Source organism: Alligator mississippiensis, chromosome 5, assembly GCF_030867095.1.
Source record: "Alligator mississippiensis isolate rAllMis1 chromosome 5, rAllMis1, whole genome shotgun sequence".
Classification (NCBI taxonomy): Eukaryota; Metazoa; Chordata; order Crocodylia; family Alligatoridae; genus Alligator; species Alligator mississippiensis.
In genome coordinates this window covers 38140223-38153774 of record NC_081828.1, presented here as the reverse complement: position 1 = coordinate 38153774, position 13552 = coordinate 38140223, and the positions used below count along the sequence as shown (strand labels likewise).

Sequence of the window (13552 nt, the reverse complement as noted above, 5' to 3'; positions counted from 1 at the left end):
GAGCCTATTACTGCTATAAACAAATGTTCTGTATGGTTAGTGTCACGGAGTGGTTGCACAGGACTTCTCTGGCTCTGTTTGGTTACTCTTGGTATTCCCTGAAGCCAGACCAAACTTGGCTTCTAGAGTTGAGGAGGGGGAGCCTGGCTCCTAACTCTGACCCTTCCTGGCTTTCCATGGCCACCTGAAGGAACTATGTTCCAGTTGTGCACCTGAGAGAGGGACTGCACCTCTTCTTGGAAAGAGATGCAAGGTTCTGAGGTTCCAAGCAGCAAAGAGACAGACAGACAGACAGACTCTGCTTCAATAAAGGTGTTTATTTAGACGAAGGCCACCCAGCTAGAGGTTTTCCACTCTTCCTGCTGCCACGCGCTCTCCCCCCTCCCCTCCCCCCAGCCCTTCAAAAGATATAGACAGAAGTGCAGCTCCCTGCTGTAAATCGGAATACTTTGCAGTAGGGATGCACTGATAGGGGTTTTTAAGACCGATACCAATAGCTGATATTTAAGGAGGCCTATCAGCTGATATCGATCCGATACACTGCCTGCAGCAGATAAGTCTGGTGTGGTAGGCGAAGGGGTAGGGGTAAGGGAAGGCATGTGTCGGGCAGATCAAGGCCCTGCCATAAGGAAGGGAAGCAGGGGCTGGGGCAAGTGCTGCCCAGTCGGGGAGGGTGGGTCAGGGACAAAGCCATGAAGGACTCCCTGTGGGGATGTCAATTAACTAATTAATTCAGAGGGTCACTAATCCTCTATGACCCACAGGTAGTCGGGTTTGGGGCATTAAAGTAAGTTAATTTCCCTGAGCATTGATCTACTGCCTGACCCCATTCAGAGTTAGGAAGAGTAGCTACACACTATAACAGAGGTAAGTTGAGCAACGTAAGCTGTATTACACAACAAGACCCGTGCAACAAGAAGCCGATGCAATATTCCCGTAACAGCCCAGCGACAACACAACAAAATGCATTGGACGGGACAGTAACTCAACAAACATCCCAAACCCAATGTCCCCGGTCACACAGCCAATCAACTATATGTTACCTTGAGCTTGCTACACAGTTAACTGCTATGCAACTTTACAGACAACCCAGAAACCACAGATGACAGCAAGAATACCTTGGGGCTAGTCAGCAGGAGAAACCTTCTGACAGTCCCTGAGGATTTCTAGCTTTTCCCTCCTTAGGTACTCAGCACCTCGGATAGGGAAAGGGTGATACTTTACCCAACTGTAGCTTCCCAGTGACCAAGTCACAGCAAGGAACCTGCACTCGAACTCCCGCACCCCAAGAGCCTGGAGTCAGAACTGTCCAGCCAGAGTGAGACCAAGGCTGAGCCCAAGCCTGAGCCCCAGAGCTCCTGCTGGCTGCTCTGGACAGGAGTTAAAGCCTTCTAATCATGCTGCCTGTCACTCACCCAATGGTCCAATCATCACCATTTTTACAGTACCCAATCAAATTCAAACCTGGGCAATACTTAAAAGGACCAATCAATTCAAACTGTTTCAACTCAAGGGAAGCAACATTATCATAATTAACATGAACATTGATAAACAGTTGCGTTACTATTAAACACTGCGCATGCCCAGACCTTACAAGTAGGTCATGACTTTCTCAAGGTTGAGAGTTCAAGCTCTCTAGAACAGGGGTGGACAAAATATGGGCTGTGGGCTGAAGCAAGGCCATTCTATCCAGCCCGCCGGGCTCCTAAAATTTTAGAAAATTAATATCTATCTGCCCTTGGTTCCTGTCAAAAACGACAGGAGCCAGGGACAGCAGGACCCAGGGGAAGCCCTGGCAGGTTCCTTCAACAGCAGGGCCCATCTGGCTCTGCCCCCCAGCCAGAAGCAGGGAAGGAGCCTGGGGAAAAGTGGCCCTTCCCCCACCCTGTGGCTGGTGCTCCCTGCTGCAGCCACTTGCAGCCCGCACAGGGCTGTCCTGAGCAGGTACAGGCAGCCATATGGGGGCTGTGAGCGGCTGTAGCACAGGGTGCCGGCTACAGGGCAGGCAAGGGGCCGCTTTTCCCTGTGCTCAGCACCAGCTTGTAATCTGCCCCTCCTGCCAGCCTGAGCCCCGTGCCAGCTCCAGGCACACCTGTCGGGGCTGTGCTGCAGCAGGAGCAGCTCCCTAGAGCTGCTAGTGCAGCCCAGCCCTGCTCCACAGACCCCTGCCAGCCTGTGCTCTGCTTTGAGTCCCACTGGTGCTGGCCCTGGGACATTGGTCCCAAGATGGTGACCAGGGGGCAGGGCATGTCAAGGGGTGGGGCTACCCATGCGGCCCTCAACAGCTTGCCAGAACTAGGTAAGTGGCCCTCTGCCGAAAATAATTGCCCGCCCCTACCTTAGTCCATGATATTTACAGAAACTGTACGTGCAAATATTTCACTCTGCTTTGGAAAATAAGAGTAATAAATGCACCTTCTGCATTTCTGCTTCCATGATATTGTTTGGGACCAGGTGGGAGTGGCAAATGCTTGTGTCTGGTTTCTCTCTTTCCTTTTAACACTCCCCTCCCCCCCCCCCCCCCCCCCCCCACTAAGCCTTTGTGTACAAGAAGAATCTTCTAATTCAAAGCGTCTGATAAATTAAAAGGAATATTATTGGCATTTTTTCTGTTGGAACTTTGTGGGGTTTTGGGGTTTTTTTGACCAATGTATCTTTGTTAAATGAGCGTAGCACAATTAAGGCTGAGAGAGGATGTGAGACCTTTTCATCCAGAGAGCACTGCAGGCTAGGCAGGGTGCAGCAGCTGCAGGTCACCAGGACAACAGGTTAATGGAGCAATTAGCAGGCCCCTGCAGGCTGACCTGAGGTAGGTAGGGCCTAGGAGCATATAAATTAGCATTATAAATATAAATTAGCATTATAAATGTCCAGTTAGATTAGACTGGACATTAGGAAGAACTTCTTCACAGTTCAAGTGGCCAAGGTCTGGAATGGGCTCCCAAGGGAGGTGGTGCTCTCCCTTACCCTGGGGGTCTTCAAGAGGAGTTTAGATGGGCATCTGGCTGGGGTCATCTAAACCCAGCACTCTTTCCTGCCTATGTAGGGTGTCGGACTCGATGATCTATTGAGGTTCCTTCCGACCCTAACATCTATGAAATCCAAGGCTGGGGCTGGTAAGAGAGTCCCTGGCAGCTTCAGAGTAGTGAGAGCAAGGAATTTTATTATTCTTCATATGGGGCTCAATACTCTTGACATTGGTTTGGACTTGGCCTCAGTGGTCCTTCCAAGCCTATGACCTTTTGTTTTTGTGGATCTTTTTAAATGGCTTCCCATTTAAGGAACGAAGTGTTTGACAGTGTGGTCCATAGGGAAGAATTTTGACACTTTCAGACTCATCACATACTGGATGCTACAAATTATATGTGTAACCACGGTGCTACCTGCAGCCATGGCTGGATTCAGTGTCCTGGGGTGTCAAATAGCCTCAGTCAACCTCCCAGCCCCTACGGCTGGGGCCACCTCTGTGGAGTGCTTTCTTGTGATTTCCCCACACAATGGAGTTCGTAAAATTTAACTATTTACAGTTTATTATTTACAAAACGGTCAACATATGAATGAGGTTAACAGCAGAACAAGATATCAATCACTGAATTGTCAAAAGGCAGGTATTGATGAACTATAACACTCTGTACAAACTGAATCAAAGACAGCCAGTACAACTCCCCAGCTAAAACCTTGAGACTCCAGTGAGCAGGAGCACACAGGGTTAACACACATCAGCTCTCCTTCACATTGGCAGCACAACATCCACACAGCTAGTGCTGTGCTTCAAAGTCCTGCTCTGCTAGAGCCTGCATGGGAAAGAGAAGTTCTGTGTTCCAGCTGTCTGCAAAGAAACGCACACTCTTTTTTCCCCCCCTCCCCAAAAGCACCTTTCTCCAATTCCCAGACCCCACCCCTTGTGCTGATAACTGAAACAACCCTGGGTTTATCACCCACTTGGCCCCAGGCTGGTTCTCAATTAACTCTCCCCAGAGCCTTCCCAGATCAACACCCTGCCCTCCTAGGCAAGTCTACTTTATCACCCTTTTTCCTTCACACAGGACCCTCTGCCCCACAGAGGGGAAAAAAGGATATCAGGTTATCTTCCCTGTGTCACTACAGGCAGGTTCACCTCACAGGCAGGCTACAGCGCGGTTTCTCCCCAAGCTCTGTGGTCTCTGGTCCCTTCCCTTTTCTGAGCCTGGCTGAGTTCCCTCCCCTCTTCTGCCTCAGGAGCCAATCAAACACATGCATGTGCTCTTGCAAGCAACAACTTTCTGTAAACTTTCTTGCTCTGCCCTGCTGTAAATCCAGGAGCAATATTAGCTCTGTTTAAGTATGCAAACACCTACATAAAATTCTTCAGATATACCCAGAGGTTTCAAATTGGAGTATGTAGTGTTAAGAACAGTCTGACCTGATGGGTTCTTTGCAACATAATGATTGCTCAAATATATTTTCCATAGAGAAAAAGTGAATAAAAGCTATCATTTTCTGGGGGAGGAGGTCTTGAATCTACCTAGCTGGCCTCCACTGAGCAGCTTGCCTCTGGGGGTGGACTTTTTTAGAAAGAATTATTTAGTACTGGTGAGGCCCAAAAGGCCCAAACAGTGTGTAAACCCAGTACAAAATGCCTTTGTTGCCAAAGGAGTCAATCAGGGATGATGCAGAGTTAAACATAGGGCTTGTGCCACAAGTACTTTCATTAAGGAGGATGGAGGAGGGATGACCAAGTTCCAACCCTGGTAATTTTTCCTTGCAGTTTGGTACACATGTCAGTTTCTGCTCAAATGAGAACCTGTCTTAAACTATCCAGCTTAGCAGATCTAGCCAGCATTTTCTAATTACTAGTATGCAAGTGTTGGAACTATACCAGTCAAATAAGTGTTAACCCATTTTCCAAGATAGAGTCTCTAGGTCTCTGTTAATGTACAGAGTACTCTGACAGCTTGTCCACTGCAAGTGATTATAGACCAAAAAATTAAGTTAACTTTTTTAATATATCTTTCTTTGCATGCCCATCAATCAGTCTACTAATTTAAGAATAACATTTATAGCTTCCAAACATTTTGGTTGTGCTTATACATTGATCTAACAACTTTCACTTTGAAAAACAAACTTAATATTAAGGAATGTTGGAAGTATTATATTTACCCAGTTTTTTCATTATTTCATTCCAGAATTAATGTTTATGGTTGTTAGTTGAACTGATTTGAAACTGACATCTGCTTTTGAGCTGAAAAAAATAATTTAAATGTGATGCTTCTTGGGAAATGAGTTTCTGTAACAGCGCTTTAATCCTTGAAGCACTCAGTATAAAAATTGTATATCGTTGAGAGAATTGGAGTTGGGGAAGAGCTAGAAAGGGAGTTTGGCTCGCTGTCTGCTGTTAGCAGAAATAAAAGAAACCTTTTTGTAAAAAAATGACTCTTGTTTTAGTGAACTCAGCCCACAGCACCACATGGTACAAGAAGTGGTCAGGAACAAGTGACTGTATTGCGTGGAATGATCTTTGAGAGAGTAAAAAACAGAGCAACCATGGGCTCTGGGCGGAGAACTGGAAGAGGCTTGTGCAACAGTACAACCTGTACTTCAGGGTGGGTAGAGCTACTACGAAGCCAAGTGACCAAAGGTAGCTACTTTTATTAATATAGCAGGTGCTGAGGCTCTGAATGTATTTAACAGTCTGTAACTGAGCCAAGCAGAACAGTCTGATTTATGAGGGTGCTCAAAAGTTTGAGGAGTACTACATTTGGAAGTCTTTTGAAAGATATCAGTTTCACATGAGGTTGCAAAAAGGAGGAGACCTCTTTGGGGAATTGGAAAAGGATCTCAGAAATGCGGAGTCAGTCTTGCAGTTTTGGAGAACTTGGACACCATCGTGATTAGGGATCAGATAATAATATGGATCAGAGACATGCAGGTTAGGAAGAGACTGCTGGAGGATCTTGAGGATTCTTAAGCTAGAAAAAGCAGTCGGCATGTGCAGTGCAGCAGAGATCACCCAGATTAGATTTAAGTCTTTGGAAGGAAAGCTAGATGCTGAAATTTGTTAACAGAATAATAAACCCTCCCAGAAAAGAACTGAAAGAAAACAGAGCTTGCAAAGAGAGGGGCTGAAAAATGCAACAGGAAGAACTTAAGAAAAAGATAAAGAGCTATACAGGCAGTCCTCAGACTTACAACACAATTGGTTCCTGACCACCATGTTTTAAGTTGAAACATCGTAACTCGGAACAAATTTTCCCATAGGAATAATGTTACCAATGGGTGATTGGTTCCTTTATGATGCTCAATACAGCTGCGTCCAGCTGGTAAGTATGGAAGGGCATGGAGAGGGAAGGGGCATTTGAGGGGTGGGCAGATCAATGCCCCTGCAGCGAAGAAGGGATTGGGGCTGGGGCTGGAGGAACTGCTGCCCAGACGGGGGGGGGGGGCCACGGGACGAAGGCGCAGGTTGTCCAGGGGGCGCAGGGAGGAGGTGCAGTTCCCGCTGCCATGCACCACTTGTCCGGAGGCAACGCAGCAGCTCTGTCCTGCACCCACCCCACCCAGACTGGGCAAGTCACTCTGTGCTCTGCCGTGCCCACCCAGAGCATAGCATGGTGCAGCCCTGGCCCCACTTGCTCCGTGAAGATCTAGGGGCACCTGCAGTGCCCCCTGCCACCCGCCCCATGCCCTCCCAGACAAGTGGGAGGAGCAGCAGCAGGAGTCGCCAGATGAGCAGCTCCTGGACCAGTGGTGCGCAATGGCAGGAGCTGCCCCCCCGCCCGGAGCCCCTCAGACACACTGTGCCTTCATCCTATGCCTCCTCTGCCCCAGTTGGGCAGTGCTTGCCCCAACCCCTATCCTAGCCCCAATTCCTCCACTGCAGGGGTGTTAATCTGTGCTCCCCCTCCCCACTTCATCCCTCCTCCCCTTCCAAACTTACCAGCTAGATGCAGCTGCATCAAGCATAGTAAAGTTGAAACCCGTGTGGGAACCTCGAAACATCGTGTCAATTTATAAAGGTCATAAGTGCTGTTCGTTGTAAATCAAAATTGTAAGTCAAGGACTGCCTGTATACACTGTGTTAACAAACGGGCTACAGCAGCGTCCTGCTTTTTGGACAGTGCTGGAACAAATGCAAAGGACAACCATTTTCCTAGAGTATGCAGAGGAGAGGACTGCAGGCACAGAAAGGGGCAGTCTGTGGGAACACTGCAAATTGCAACATTGTAAGCAGCAATGACAAGGAGCTGTATGTAGAAATAGTACAAAATACACCAGTCTTCTAATATTGTGTATCGGGCTAGACACAAATGGAACTCCTGTGTCTTTTAAACTGGACACTGGTGCACAAGCCAGTGTCATATCAGACTATGTTGTAAAGGTTTTGAAAAGGAAAGCAAGTAGTCACACCAGGCAGATAAGGCTCTGAGGTGACAGTGGAGAGTTGATTCCTACTGTTGCCCCCTGGGAGCTGGAGATAAAGGTAACAACTGGTAATGAAAATATTCAGTTTGTGGTTGTTCAGGGGAAACATATACTTATTTTAGGGCTAAAGACCTGTCAGGCACTAGGTCTTATTCAGAGGATATATACCATAGAAGGACACAGTAAAGTTGAAGATAAGTTTCAGGATGTATTTGAAGGGCTTGGGAAGCTGAATAAAGAATATAAGATTGAGCTGTCTATGCTCTGTAGGCGTATAATACATGCTCCCAGAAAAAAATTCTGTAGCTTCAAGACAAAGCCTGAAAGCAGAACTAGAAAAACTGGTTGCTCAGGATGTTATTGAGAAAGTAGAGGAACAGACATACTGGGTTCATTCTTTAGTATTAGTGCAAAAAAAAAAAAAAAAAAAAAAAAGAATACTTGGGCCCTGTCCATGAGCGATCACATGCCTGTTTTGGCATCTCAAAGCAGTTTGAGATGCCACAGGAGGCACACCACAAATGAAAAAATGTTCCCCACACTTCAAATATGCAGTGTGAACTCCTCAGCTTGTCCCGTCCTGAGTGGCACACAGCTCCGCTGCTGCTTCTGCTGGCTGGTGCAGACCTGGCCAGGCTCCTCCTGTCCCCAGCAGCACATGAAAAGCGGCACCCTTGGGGCCTCGCGCATGGGTGGCCAGCCCAGAGAGCCGCAGTGCCCAGGGGGAGACTGGCTGGGGGAGCAGGCGCCACCTTGCTGTGGGGCAGGGCAGGGCAGCGGGGCTGGCTTGAAGCGGGCGGGTAAGGAGGCAGGCACGGGCCGGCAGTGCCAGTGGCCACTGCTTGGCCTCCGGCGTGGGGCCACTCCCACGGGGGTAAGCAGCTCCCCTCCCCTTGCTGCTGGCTGGGGCCCACGGGCTGGTCCTGCCTGCCTCGCCATGACCCTGCCGCCACCACGGCTCCATGCTCTGCTGCTGCAGAGGCTCTACGCCAGCACCGCCACCGCCTCAGGCCAGATAAAATGGCTTGGCGGGCCGCATGGCGGCCCACGGACCGTATGTTGAACAAGCCTGTCCTAGATCTTATGAAGTGGAGACAAATGAAGGAAACATCTACACGATGAATAGAAAGCACCTGTATCCAAGAAGGACAGGAGATGGAGCAAACAGTGTCCGAACCGGAGAAAGACATGGAGAAAGCTACAACGTGGACCAAGCAAGACAATCCAGAGACAGTGATGCCTTGCAGATCTACAAGACTGTGAAGGACACTGCAAAGACATATGGAAAATTAATAGTTTATTTTAAAAATTGAATTTATGTATGTGGTTATTGGGTGAAATGGGTTGTGTTTTCTGCTTGGAAAGGGGAGATGTGAGGATAGTATATCTTTAAGAAAAGTGGAGGTAGACAGACCTGGACAGAGACTCTGATGGCTGTCTGTGGGCTGTTAGCAGAAGTAAAAGAAACCTTTTTGTAAAAGTAACTCCTGCCTTAGTGAACTGAACCCACAACGTGACATTTTTTTTGGTGGGGGGGAAGCAATATTTTTGTGTCATTTTTTATTTGCATAGATGATATCTATGGAGATGTATAGACAAAACGGGGGCCCTAAATTGAAGCGGTGGAATTCCACAAAACTGGAATGCCAAAACTGGAAATTTCCACAAAGCAGTGGAATACCAAAACTTTTGGTATCTTATTTTTAACTAACAGGATTGTCTGCAATGACAAACAAAAACATTTTTATTTTATTTTTTTATTTGGGTTTGGTAGTAGTCAGCCTCAAAGAAACCAGTTAACTACTCCCTCATTTACAATTCAGCTTCTATCCTTTTGTTTAGAACAATTGCTGTTTGTTTATCCGTGTAGTTTACTTATTGTTTAGATTCCTGGTTTGCAGGAAACTAATTATTTGTTGCAGTAAGAGAATGGAGTATAGTTACTAGTATCAGCATTGCTTGTAGGAATCTAGAGTGCCTAAGATTAATTTCTGTCCTGTTTGGGCTCATCATCCTACAGAGGAAACAGCTGCATGTTTTCAAATCAGATTACAAAATAGTTTCATTGCTTTTGGTCACATGTTAAATCACACAAGTTTATCAATGTTCTGAACGGTGTTAGTTGAGAAGCTCAAGGTTTTTTCCCCTCTTTGTTCTGATGCTAAAATATTAAGTGTAAAATGAAACCTGACAAACATTGGATCAAGTTCTAGGAATAGGATTCCACTGGTAATCGTGCACCCTGACTTGTTTAAAAAACAGAAACAAAAAAAAACCCCTCAACATTTTGCATTTGTTGTCCGAAAATAGCCTAAGAATTACTAGTAATACTTTATTAGGGGAAATTCAAATTTAACATGAGAAACTTAAGTTCAAAACTTTGAGATGCAGTCTACAAGAATGCCTATTAATCTAACTCTTAATCTATTAATCTAACTCTTAATCTGACGAAAGATACTTCATGTCCTTGGGGCAAGTCACTTCTGTTCCTGCCTCAGTTTCCCTACCTGTAAAATGCCTATCTTCTAGGCATGTTAAAGAATGTCAAAGTACTTCAGACATATAAAGTGACATTATTCTGAACACTTCTTTTTTATGCTGCATTTTAAAATTGTGCCTCAAATTATCCTTTAATTAAATCGGGGGGGGGGAGGGGGAATCCTCCATCTTCCTAATTATGAAGTGATTTGGTAATGATTAAGTATTGAGTATGTTTGGGCATCTGCCCAATCCCATCCCTAATGCAAAATCATAAGCACACCTAGGTTTTTTAGCCCTACTTGTCACCTTGACGGATTATGCTCTCTAGGAGTTTTAGCAAACAGAGCAACATCCTTTCATGCTATTCGCTTCCCAGGAGGGACAACAAGCACTTGAACCTGTAGCCTTGGGCACGTTCTGCTTCAAGCCAAGCCTCTTCTCAAGCTGCTTTGAGCTATTCTCAAGCTATTCACCAGCAAGCACAAAGATGTGTTCAGTGGTTGTTAAATAATAGAAGGAAAAGGGAAGCAGAGGAGTGAGACTGTCTGTCTGGTTGTAATTTGAAGAGATAGTAGGACAGGCTTGCAACACTGACTTCCCTTTCTTGTCTGAAAACTTGCTGTAATGTGCAGCTGCAAATTTCTTTTGTTGATATGTGGCCAGTGTGGATAATTGGATATTATATAATATTGGATAATATATAGACATACTATAACATGTCAAGCACAGAAAGCTTTCTTTCTCAATCAAATAACTTCTCAGGAAGTCAAGGTAGTGAAACCAAATGTCACCCTACAATTGTTTCGCAATCTTAAAGTGGCAGATGCAGCTGAGTGAATTCAAACCTCTGTAAAGCAGCAGTGTCATGCACTATATTTTTCTGGTGTGGCCAAGGAAGAAAAAACATGTCTTCTTTAAAATATTATGTGGTGCTCTTTATAAACAGCACTCTTACTCAGTAATTCTGCTGTTCTGAATGCAGGGTTCAGGCTCTGTTGTTGTTTTTTTGGGGGGCGGGGGGGTTGCTGCTAGTTACCCTTACATTATGGAATTAGCGCTTCAATTTTTATTTTTCTGGATGATGAAGTTAACTTCTACTTGCTAAATCTTTATTAGCCATGAAAGAACCCAACTTCAGTTAGAGTCCAGGTTAAGTACAGTGCATCTACAGCTTTACTCTCTTGGTTGATTCTTAGGAACTAACTATTAGAAAAATATATCCAAAACAAACTATTATCTTCTGGGAAAATAACTGTTCCTAAAAGCCTCAGTTCCCTTGGTGTTACATTGCCTAGATTTTAAAGGAACCAAACAGACTGGTTTTGTTTGCTATACTTTTGGAATATTAAAAGCAAACTTTGTTTTTTTGAGTTGCTGTTACTTGTGTCTCCTCTTATTATACTTTTTTTTAAATCAAAACTTCTATCTTTGGTCATTTTGTTTCACTTTTCCTCTTTCCTGTTGCAGATCATGGTGCATGACTTCCTCTACTGCTCATCCTTTTCACTTTCTGAACATTTTTTTTTTGTTTTTAATGTCATCTCCCCCCCCCACACACACACATTTTGTCTTCTTCCTTTTCAAAAACCTCAGTACTTTTTTTTATCAGTTCTTGCTCCACTGAGTTCTAGTTGTTCGTAGAAAATATTTTGACAGTGTTGGTCCAAAAACTGCCCTGTTAATATGTGTGCTGATTGTGAGAAAGCAGAAGCTTAAACTATCTTCAAATGTTGCTATTGTACTCCTGTGAAATAGCAAGATATAGCTATAACTTCTGCACAGAAGAAAACATTTAGTGGTAAGAGTCTGTCCTAGGCAGCCCCCTTTTTTCTGAATGCATAATTCTCAGAGGTGGGTAATAAAGAAACACTTTTTACTATGGGCAGATCCAGGATTCCCTAAATGGGGGTGTGGTACACTGCCCCTCAGACTGTGGGGGCATGGGGTGAGGTGTGGTTGGAGTCTCTTGCTGGTGAGGGACATGGAGGGAGGACCTGCCCCCTGCTGCTACTGGCCCCAGCTGACTTGGCCAGGAGCTATGAGGAGCAGCTGTATGGAGTGCTGGGCTCACCTGGGAACAGCAGCAGTGATACTCAGTTTTCTCCTCCCAGCCCCTGGTCTCTGCTTCCTACACCCTTTCCTCCCCCCCCCTCCCCCCCCGCGTGACTGGGAACAGGCACTAGAAGGAGGAATCTATGCACTACCGCTGCCATCCCTGGCAGAACCTGACTCCCCCTGTAGCCCACTCCCTGCAGCCTTCAGCTGTGGAGTGGCTCTGGAGCCACTTCATGTCTGCATCATCTAGGGACAGTTGGCGGGGTTCAGGTCCCTGCTTCCACTCCTGTTCCTGATCAGTGGGGGGGATAGATACTTGTAGGTGGCAGGGGAAGGAGGTGAGCAGGGAACAGGTGCTGGAGGGAAGAATGTGCACACTGCAGTTGTAGCCCACAGTTACAGCAGCTCCAAGCCCCTCCACCCTCAAGCCCAGATCAGCTGGGGGCAGCAGTAGAAAGGTAAAAGGCACAAAGTAACTTTTCATTGCTGCAGAGGAAGAGGGAAGTTGTAACAACTTGGCAGAGGTGCTAATAGGTGGTGCTTTTCATTTAAGAAGAGTAGTGGTTTTCCATTTCTTGGATTGCAGATATGTACACGTTCACAAATAAGTTATTATATATCCTGCAGCAGTATGAATCCCAATTAAGATGCAAAGTCCTAGATTCTATGGCAGTGGTGCTCAATTTTTTGGCCCCACAGGGTCAAATGAGTGATGTGAAGCTGGTCCACAGGCTGGATTGGACCCTGTGCACCAAGGTCAGGTCCTCATGACTGGATCAATCCAGGCCCTGCATGGCCTCAGCTGGCTCCTGTATGCCAGGTTCGAGACCTGCATTGCATCCATGAGCCTGATCTAGTTCTCAGGGCTACAGAGAAACCCCATGGGTCAGGTGACATAATACTTGGGCTCAAATTGATCCCATGAGCAAAGGTTTGAGTACCCCTGTTCTTTGGAATTCTTGGGAAAATTCTTAAGCAGTTTCAGATACCTTAAGGAATTTTATTAAACTAAAAATAGCATTTCAGTCGCTTAGTAATTTTCTATTTATGTTACCCAGTCTGCATACCTGTATGATAGTAGATTGTTGATAACTTCCAGGATGGAATTAGGTGTTCCCAGGGGCTTTGGTGTGGCTGAGCGGAATCATGGTGGTGGTATAGCCATGATGGTCTACAGCATATGCCAGGAGGAAGCTTTGTGAGGTAAGATGGTAACATTTATTGGCTGTCTCACTAGTTGGGGAGAATGAGCAGGTTTTGGAAACATAATAGAGGAAATTTAGGATTTTAGGGCATGTCATATAGGGATGTGTAGGAGATTTGGAATGCAGCATTTGTCACTTGTATATTTCTGCTAAAATTCTCAATAGTGAAAAAATTAGCAGTGTTAATATTGTCATCTTCAAGATTCAGAGTTCACATACCTAGGTGGTTTGTATCTTTCTCTCCTGCTGTTCAGTTATAGCACAGTTCATATTTAATCTCTAACTGTAAGGCATAGAGATACCAAAAATAAGAAAGTTTAGATTCTCAAATAATTCTGCATCAAGGAGTGATTTTATATATATGCTGTGATTTCATAGCTGTGAGGTTATAATTTTAAACTGACTTTTCT

At 45.6% G+C, this 13552-nt stretch overlaps 1 protein-coding gene across 2 annotated transcripts in view; it reads left to right on the top strand.

Annotated features, from left to right (window-relative positions):
• The window catches only part of CDC14A (cell division cycle 14A), a 133047-nt gene that overhangs the window by 31751 nt on the left and 87744 nt on the right, over positions 1-13552 (top strand). The window lies entirely within an intron of this gene.